Raw genomic sequence first — 9,682 nt, forward strand, 5'->3', positions numbered from 1 at the left:
TAAATACAGACTCTGTATGTCAGATGAATGCTGAAAAAGATAGTATTGGTTGTTTGAATTGCTTGAGAAGTTTATAAAAATCAAGATAAAATATTCAAAAAAGTTCCCCCTCACACTCCACCTAAACATTTCCCCTTTCATTCTTAACCCATGTCCTCTGGTTTGTATCTCACCTACCCTCAGTGAAAAAAGCCTGTCTACATTTACTCTGTCTCTCCCTCATTCTTCTACACTGCAGGGAATAGAGTCCTAACCTGCTTAACCTTTCCTTGTAACTCACTTCCTGAAGTCTGGGCAACATCCAAGTAAATTTTCTCTGCACCCTTTCCATCTTATTGATATCTTTTCTGTCGTTAGGTGACCAAAACTGCACACAATACTCCAAATTTGACCTCACCAATGTCTTATCTGACTTATAATCAATACTTTGATTTATGAAGGCCAATATACCAAAAGCTGTCTTTATCACCCTCTCTACCTGTGACGCCACTTTCAGGGAATTATGTATATTCCCAGGTTCCTTTGTTCTACCACACTCCTCGGTGCCATACTATTTATCGTGTATGTCCATTCTTAGTTTGTCCTTCCAAAATGCAACACCACACAGTCTGCATTAAATTCCATCTGCCATTTTTCAATTCCATCTGCCATTTTTCATCCCATTTTTCCAGCTGGTCCAGATCCATCTGCAAACTTTGAAAACTTTCTTTGCTGTCCACAACGCCTCCAATCTTAGTGTCATCTGTGAACTTGCTGATCCAGTTTATCATCCAGATCATAGATGATAAACAACAATGGTCCCAGCACCAATCCCTGAGTAACACTGTTAGTCACACGCCTCCATTGTCGAATCTAGTTCACTACTTCACCATGAATACCTAGCATCTGAACCTTCCTGTCTAACCTCTTTGTCAGGCATTGTCAAACCATATAACCATATAACCATATAACCACTTACAGCACAGAACAGGCCAGTTCAGCCCTACTAGTCCATGCCGTAACAAATCCCCACCCTCCTAGTCCCACTGACCAGCACCCGATCCATACCCCTCCAGTCCTCTCCTATCCATGTAACTATCCAGTCTTTCCTTAAATGTAACCAATGATCCCGCCTCGACCACGTCTGTCGAAGCTCAGTCCACATCCCAACCACCTTTTGCGTAAAGAAATTTCCCCTCATGTTCCCCTTATAATTTTCCCCCTTCAATCTTAAACCATGTCCTCTAGTTTGAATCTCCCCCACTCTTAATTGAAAAAGCCTATCCACGTTTACTCTGTCTGTCCCTTTTAAAATCTTAAACACCTCTATCAAGTCCCCTCTCAATCTTCTATGCTCCAGAGAAAAAAGCCCCAGTCTGCACAACCTTTCCCTGTAACTCAAACCTTGAAATCCTGTCAACATTCTCGTGAACCTTCTCTGCACTCTCTCTATTTTGTTTATATCTTTCCTATAATTTGGTGACCAAAACTATACACAGTACTCCAAATTTGGCCTCACCAATGCCTTGTACAATTTCATCATAACCTCCCTACTCTTGAATTCAATACTCCAATTTATGAAGGCCAACATTCCAAATGCCTTCTTCACCACACCATCTACCTGAGTATCAGCCTTGAGGGTACTATTTACCATCACTCCTATATCCCTTTGTTGCTCTGCACATCTCAATAGCCTACCATTTAATGCATATGACCTATTTAGATTTGCCTTTCCAAATTGTAACACCTCACACTTATCTGTATTAAATTCCATCAGCCATTTCTCAGCCCACACCTCCAGCCTTCCTAAATCACCTTTTAATCTACGGTAATCTTCCTCACTGTCCACAACACCACCAATCTTTGTATCATCCGCAAACTTGTTTATCCAATTCTCCACCCCTACTTCCAGATCGTTAATATATATAACAAACAATAGTGGACCCAGGAACGATCCCTGAGGAACTCCACTAGTCACCGGCCTCCAATTGGACAAACAATTTTCTACCACTATTCTCTGACACTTCCCATCCATCCATTGCTGAATCCATTTTACTACCTCCTCATTTATACCTAATGCCTCCACCTTTTTTCCTAACCTCCTGTGGGGAACTTTGTCAAAAGCTTTACTAAAGTCTAAATAGACAACATCCACAGCTTTCCCTTCATCAAACTTTTTTGTAACCCCCTCAAAAAACTCAATCAGGTTTGACAAAACCATGCTGATTACTCCCTGTACTTCCAAATATTTGTAAATACCACCCCTCAGAACACTTTCCATCAACTTGCCCCACCACAGACGTTAGACTCACGGGCCTATAATTCCCATGTTTACATTTAGACCCTTTCTTAAACAGCGGAACCACATGCGCCACCCTCCAATCCTTTGGCACTACCCCCATGGCCAGTGACATCCTAAATATCTCTGTTAATTGCCCCACTATCTGTCCACTAGCCTCCCTGAGTGTCCTTGGGAATATTTTGTCTGGTCCCGGACAAAGGCTTTACTAAAGAAGAGAGGAACAAGAAGAAGAAGAAGGCGGGTACCTGGGATGGCCCAGTTCAGGATCTAAAAGACCTCCATTACAACACCCTGAAAAAATCATAGACTCTAATGCAAGCCGAGTGACTCTCCTCACACTTCAATCAACATTCCCCCACACAGTTCACCAAGGTTCATTAAGAGATGCATAAAAGTCCCTCAGATCCTGTTTCTCAGTTCATTTGCTCGGTCCACTGCACACGGGGAAATGTTTTGCAATGTCATCTTTGCATTTTTGAGGTGAGACACCAGGCCGAGGAAGCTCAACACAATCTCTATTTTCTCTGCATGGAACAGTGCAGGTGTAGACAGTGGTCCCCATGTCCACAGGTATTGTCAGGACATAAAAGTTATTTGAACATTGTTGTGCAGGAAATGCCCCTTTTGGAGTATATGATTGCATCTGCCCACAGCTGAGTTCTTCTTCTGGTGAAGTCACAAGAGTCTGTAGATGATGGAATTTGGAGCAGAAACCATTCTGCTGGAGGAACTCAGCCAGTCAAACAACACCCCCGGGAGAAAAGAAATTGTCCATGTGTTGAGCTGAAACCCTTTATCCAGACTGATCAAGGAGAGGAGACGGGAATGAGAAGAGTGTGGAGAAGGGGCTAGTAGACAATTGGAGAAACAGGTGGAAGTTGAAGGACAGTGACAGGTGGAGTTGGGAGCAGAGGCAGGTGCCAGAGAAAAGAGGAGGGGGGGGAAGAGAGAGGGTTGCCAGATCTCCTCCTCTTTCTGGAGCCTAGGATCTTTCTCATGGTCTCACGGACCAGGACTTGTATGACCCTTTGAGTGAACATGGGACCTATCTGCCTTCCCTGGATCCTATATGTCCCCTCCTCCATGGGGGCTCTATGGGCTGATACCCTTTTTTGTTTGATGCACTGTAAAGTTATGGGAGATAGAGACAGAATTGGATGAGATCTTATTAGTAATTGGAGGGGTTTGTTTCAAGCTATGTTTCTCAATGTAAACTGTCTTAGCTCCATTTCAAACGTCCTCTTTGACTGACGGCATGATTTTTCACGGAGAAATTCATTTGGTGTTGGAATTAAAGGCCATGTTTTTGTGAACATAAGCAGGTGTATCCAATTTGTTGGCAAAGAAATCAAAGCAAAATCAACTGCAAGAAATCTGAAATAAATGGAAATAGTGGAGAAAAGATTGATGGGAATGTTGCTGGGATTGGCAGGCTTGAATTACAAGGGGAGGCTGGAGATGGTGAGACTTTCTCCCTTGGGTGCAGCAGGCTTACAGAGGACTTTACAGATCTATCAATTCATGAGTGTCAAATAGAAGGTAGTTGGTTCTGGTCTTTTGCTGAGGGGAGACGGCATGTAGAAGGCACAGATTTAAGGTGAAATGGAAATATTTAAATGGGACCTATGCAGAGGGTGGTGGGTATATAGCTCCTTAACGGAGTAAAGCATCAATGGAACATCATCAAACACAATCTGGCACTAAGCTGTGTGAGAAGATGTTGGGATAATAGGATAGATCACACATGTTAAACTTTGGCCCGCGGGCCAAATTTGGCCCGCGATATAATTATATTTGGCCCGCAAGATCATTTCAAAAATGTATTAGAGGTGGCCCGCCCTGCAGCGAGAGCCGATGCTGTTTTTTGGTAATGTCGCCCCTGCCATCCTCCCCCTTCATTGCACATCCTTCCCCACCCCCTAACTATCCCCTCCCCCCTAAAATCACCCCCCTTAAAAGATGGCCAGAATATTCTCAAAAAGGAATCCAGAATGGTAAAGTGCCACAAACCTTCTGCTGGGAATCCTAACAACACCCGGGCACCAGATCCACGGGACGCGGAGGGAGCAAGAGTGTTGCAGGTTGACCGTGCAAACTTTGAGAACGGGGAAAACAAAATTGTAACACAAGAAGTCTGTCGATGTCATCAGCCGGCAAGCCAGTTGGAAAGCTCCCCGCATAACCAGTCACTTCTCCCCCCTGTCGAGGGATGCGGCGGATTGGCGAGCGCCTGTGATTTTCTGTCGGCGCGACGGACATGGCAGGCTGCGCACGGCCCCCGCTGTTCCGCAAAGGCTGATCGGCAGCGCGCTGGGCCTGAGTGGGTGGGTAAGCAGGGGTGGGCAGAGGGTGTAGGTGAGGAGTAATGGGCAGGGGAAGTTATGGTGGTGCGGGGGAAGTTAGAGGGAGGGATGAGTAGAAGGAGGGGTGGATAGGTGTAATGGAGGATTAAAACCATGTACCCAGATGCTTTTTGCTTATGTGGAACTGACGACACTGGGTCCACACGCAGGTCACCTTACTTTCAGAACTAGCAGATGTAATTAAACTCAGCCATGGGGACTTATCTGAAGATACACTTTGAAATGGAATTCCACTGTGAGGCCCAGGGAAAGCAGTTGTCAAATGCAACACTCTGAAATTGACGAATTGGTCACAACCTGTCTTGCTCGAGAAGTTTTAATAAGTCTTTGTATCTACGAGATAAACCAGGAAATTATAACATCCTGGTTCCATAATAATTAATCTTCTAAATTGTAGAATGTAATGTTCAGTTTTGATTTTGACTGACAAATATTAGAAGGAGTAGGCGCATGATTAATTGTTTTTGGGGTATATAAGCCTGTGGTCCTGCTGCTGAAGTTTAGATTCTCCGAGGGGTGGGAACACCCCTTGTCAAGAAGGAAGAACAGCCAGAGTCCAAGCAACGTCCCGGTCGGGGGAGGTGGAGAAGCTGCTACCAGCGCCCTGACAACCTACTACAAGTGTGCAGTCGTTGCCTCGCTTCGGCAGTTGGGACCAGTCCAAGCGTTGATAAGTATAGTTGGGAAGGGCTTGCATATTGTAGTGTGAAATCAGCTTTTGAATTAGTAATAAACATTTGTATAAACTGAACTGCTCTCGGTGTGTGTGTCTATTTTCTTTCGGTAGCTCAAACACTGTGACCAATCTAAAATGAACAAAATGAGAGGTATAAGTTTACCCAAGACAATTGGCGCAGCGAGCAGGGTTGGTCTCAAGATGTTTCGCCGAAAGAAAGAGGTGAGCCCTGAGCAGTTCTTGATTCCTGGATGGACTTCCAAAGACGATGGGTTTGGCATGTTGGCCAATACCCTGTCTTTGTTGGGACCACCCATTAGTTGGGATGAGAAGTTAGACTCATCAAGTGCACCTCTGGGAGAGCGGGTTGCCACTCTCCTTCGAGAAAGTAAATTTCCTGATAAAAAGGGAATGCTGACGAATGGTTTTTGGTTGCTGTCCACAGCATTACGCCACTCCGTTCAGCGTGAAGCAGAATTAATTCAAAGAGAAGTAGAATCTCAGTGCAAAAGAAAGCAATTAGAGGAGGAGCTAGAAGTCCTGAGACAATGCTGTTCCATGATGAGCGAGATTGTTCGCACCAGTCAGGACAGAGCCAAAGAATGGGAAGATAAGCATGTCCAAATGATTTGCCGTAATATTAAACTCCGGCAGCAGCTCTGTGCAGATAAGGAAAGGCATGGAGTAGAACCCGATCCATATCGTATTCATGCCATGATAAGGAATGGTAACGATCCTGATGTAATTGAGGATTGGGATGGGAATATCTGGAATGACAATGGTAATAATGCAGATACTCCTCAGCATGTGTCTAACATACTACCCTCTCCATCTGCTGTTCACGCCCGCCCTATAAGGCAGCAGATTTCCCAAACAGACAGAAGGGGGGATGATGTAAGGGTAGAGATGGAAGGGATAGATACCCCGGTTTCCCATGTGGACCCAGGGGAAAATACCCAAACCCCTGCTTATGCTCTATGGCCTACTCCCTCTGTTGGATGGCCTCCACCTCCTCCCCTAGACTGGGTGGAGGACCCTGTGAGTCAAAGTGGGAACAGGGGTCAGAAGGAGTCAATGATCCGTGATTTCTCTGTAAAAGAGCTGGCTGCCATTGGAGATCGATTTAGGCAAAAAGCAGGGGAACATCATCCCCAGCTGCTGAGTCCTCCTGGCCCAGCTGTGCTTTCTGCTCCCACTGCTGCTTCTATCGAGCTGGCTTCTCCTGCTCCAGTTACTCATGATGAGGTAAAACAATGGGTTAAACAGGCTCTTAAAGATAACAATAGCATGTGGTCCTGGAAGCCCCCGAACCCTTCTGAAGCCTCAAGGTGTGGGCAGGATTCCCGTGTCTACTCCATCGAGACACGGCGCACACACGGGGATCCGCGGCCCTACATACCGTTAACAATCCACTGGGGTGGGGGTAATGATCGCCAATACTTGGCTTTGGTCGACACCGGTGCAGAGCACTCGGTGATTCCTGGTAATCCCGACCTCTGGACTAGACCGGCCTTTCAAATAGAGGGGTTGGGAGGAGCGGTCACCCTGGCAAAGGAAATAAAAGTCTGTGCCATGGTGGGTGATAGCCCTTCCCCTGTCTGGTTACATGCCCTGGTGGCTGCTACTGACGAGTGTATCCTGGGTATTAATATGTTGGCCGGTATGGCCCTTAATACTAGCCAAGGGGGATTTGAATTTGGAATTCGAACTATTACAAAAAAACTAGTAGTGGGTCAGGTTAAGTGGGATCCTGTGATGGTGCCAGCCCCCATGAAACCAGTGTGCATTCCACAATATCGTCTCCCTGGGGGGCAGGAAGAGATTACTGCCACCATCGATGCTCTGCAAGAAGAAGGGGTAGTGAGGCCCGCAACGTCGCCCTTTAATAGCCCTGTTTGGCCGGTCCAGAAGCCAGATGGCTCCTGGAGAATGACAGTTGATTATCGTTTTTTGAACAAACATGCCCCACCACTTGCTTCAGCAGTTCCGGACATTGTCACCCTTATTGAAAACATTGCTACTGGGAACTCAGGAACATGGTATGCTGTCATTGATCTCTCTAACGCCTTCTTCAGTATTCTTATAGCTGAGGATTCACAGGATCAGTTCGCCTTTACCTGGAAGGGGCGCCAGTATACCTTCATCCACCTTCCAGTATCGCCTTCCCTCTCAATTCACCATTATATTGATGATGTGGCCTCCTGGAGCCTCTGGCAGAAACAAGAGGGTCGCCGAGTCCCACTGGGATTCTGGTCACGTACCATGCCCGAGGCTGCCACTCGTTATTCTGTTTTTGAACAACAGTTACTAGCCTGTTACTGGGCCCTGCTAGAGACTGAAAGAATGACAGGTGATACAGATGTTCAATTGCGACCTGCACTTCCTATAATGAATTGGGTCCTGGCTAATGATGCTAATCTAAAGATCGGGCGGGCTCAGCAGTCTTCTATTGTTAAATGGAAGTGGTATATTCAGAGTCATGCGACCAGAGGGCCTGAAGGGGTGGGCCACGTACACGAACAGGTGGCTTACCATCCCAGGTCAGGAACTCACTTATCGGAGGAGGGGGATGGTGGCTCCAGTCAGTATGCTGAGTTGAAGGCAGTCACTTTACCACTAGATCCCCATGATCACCCTCTTCGCCTGTTTACTGATTCCTGGGCTTTGGCTAATGGACTTGTGGTATGGATGCCTGATTTGCAAAAGAACAACTGGATGATACATGACCGCCCAGTATGGGGCAAAGAGTTGTGGCAGCTGTTGTGGGATGCTTCCCACCATCGTGAGATAACCGTTTATCACGTTGATGCCCATACCAATATGGCGACTAACATGGCTCAACATAATGCAGTAGCAGATCAGCTTGCCACTATCAGCTGTGCTGATACCGTCCCCCTGGCTCGATGGGCACATGAACAGAGTGGTCATTTGGGGGAGAAGGGATCAGCTATGTGGTCCCGTACACATGCTTTATCCGTCCATCAGGATGATGTCCGCATGGTCGTACGTACATGCCCAGAATGTCAGCTTGTGAAGTTCCATACCATTCCACCTGGTCCACATGGCCGAATAAAATGGGGTGCTCACTCAGCTGCGGTCTGGCAAATTGATTACATAGGCCCCATGCTAGACTGTATGGGTAAATATTATATCCTAGTAATGGTTGACACCTTTTCGGGCCTGGTTTTTACTTTTCCCACCAAGACGGCTGACCAAGCTAGCACTATCCAAGGACTAAACCATTTGATTTATCGTTATGATGTTCCAGAGGAGATTCACTCTGATAATGGCTCGCACTTCTCCAGGAAAGCAATCTGTGATTGGGCAAATGACAACGGTATTTTATGGATCCACCATATTCCTTATTACCCGCAGGCTGCCGGGTTAGTTGAACAAATGAACGGCTTACTGAAGGAACAAATTCGTTTGGAAACATCACTGGGGACCCAGAAGGGATGGTGCCATGTGCTGCAGCAGGCAGTCGACAATTTGAATCATCGCCCTTTAAAAGGAGGTACACCTTTCCACCGACTTCTTCACGCTTCTGAATTGCAGCCTATTCCAGAGGAAAAACAGTCATTGCCCCCCATCCCCGAACTAGAGAATGTTGGACAAAAGGTATGGGTGGCACCACCAGGTAGTGGCCCTCCTGTAAAAGGGGAAATAATGACACCTGCCCAGGGTAACACTCGGTGGGTAGCTATTGAGGGACAGGATGATTTAGTCTGTTTAAACACTGAACGCTTATGGTATCATGAGTGACATGTGTCAGGCTTCTTTGTTCCAGGTTCTCCATTTTACACTCCTGGTGATCTGGCTTAACAGCTGCTTTGATGCCAGCAATTGGATTTGTAATGTCGAGGACGTTCCAAGGGAGTTACCCGTGGGAAACACGGTCCGATGCATTACACCAAGGAAGTCCTCGGTCACCAGCCTCAAGTGCAGCTTATATAAATATGTTATTGTTCAGCATGTTTCAAAATCTGTTCGTGAGCTCCAGTACCTGGGTATTGTGGCCAACAAGGATAATTTGAGCCTTGGTTGGAATCCTTTCTCATGGCTAACTGCTACATTTGGGGGGGTGGGCCACACTATCCTCCGTTGGTTGCTCGCGTCATTGCTTATCTTTGTAATTGTTGTTTTGATTTCTCTTTTTTCGCTCCCTCTGTACTCAAATACTGGTTAGGCCTCGCAAATGACAGATTGTGACCAAGGGGTGGGATGTAATGGAGGATTAAAACCATGTACCCAGATGCTTTTTGCTTATGTGGAACTGACGACACTGGGTCCACACGCAGGTCACCTTACTTTCAGAACTAGCAGATGTAATTAAACTCAGCCATGGGGACTTATCTGAAGATA

The 9,682-nt window shown here is 46.3% G+C and overlaps 1 long non-coding RNA gene across 1 annotated transcript; it reads left to right on the forward strand.

Moving 5' to 3' along the window:
- Positions 1-5,457: 5,457 nt before the first annotated feature.
- LOC138757019 (uncharacterized) lies at positions 5,458-9,479 on the forward strand. The gene is made up of 2 exons (XR_011353281.1): positions 5,458-5,542; positions 9,108-9,479. It is a non-coding gene; the product is annotated as an uncharacterized lncRNA (long non-coding RNA).
- The last annotated feature ends 203 nt before the right edge of the window (positions 9,480-9,682 follow it).

This window comes from Narcine bancroftii, chromosome 3 (assembly GCF_036971445.1).
Source record: "Narcine bancroftii isolate sNarBan1 chromosome 3, sNarBan1.hap1, whole genome shotgun sequence".
In the NCBI taxonomy this organism is placed as follows: domain Eukaryota; kingdom Metazoa; phylum Chordata; class Chondrichthyes; order Torpediniformes; family Narcinidae; genus Narcine; species Narcine bancroftii.